Here is a 545-nt window from a genome sequence, read left to right as displayed (position 1 = left end):
AGAGGCAGTGTGTGAGCAGCTGGAACATCCCAGCACAACACAGAGAAAAACATTCTGGGTTCAAAAACGAGCAGCAAGTTTAAAGCCAAAACAAGAAAGGCTTCTGCACTTCTCTATGATGCAAATAATGGGTAATGCTTTAACGAAAAACAAACCACGCGGCTTATTTTATCCCCTCTCCTCCTTGCTCCTCATATCACTCAGTTTTAGTGAGTTCAAATTGCCTGCTGACAGGGACCGCTGGGACAAAGTGGCATATTTTAAGCTCACATTTATCCTGATTTATCCTGCTACCCCAGAGCAACCCTTGAGCTCAGGGCACACTAGTGAGGGGCTCCCCGGGCTCCCCCAAACCCCCCCATGATTCCCCCAACCCCTCATGACCCTTCCAACCCCGGCTCTTCCAGCCCCTGGGGCTCCCCCAGCCCTCCTTTCTCAAGCTCTCCTCAGGCCCCATCAGCCCTCCTGGCCTTCCCCAGCCACCCCTGGGTTCCTCCAGCCCCGTCTGAACCCCTCCAACACCCCCCGGCTCCCTCAGCCCCGCC

The sequence above is a fragment of the Geospiza fortis genome, unplaced genomic scaffold (assembly GCF_000277835.1).
Source record: "Geospiza fortis unplaced genomic scaffold, GeoFor_1.0 scaffold241, whole genome shotgun sequence".
Classification (NCBI taxonomy): domain Eukaryota; kingdom Metazoa; phylum Chordata; class Aves; order Passeriformes; family Thraupidae; genus Geospiza; species Geospiza fortis.
Note: the sequence above shows the minus strand (reverse complement) of the source record.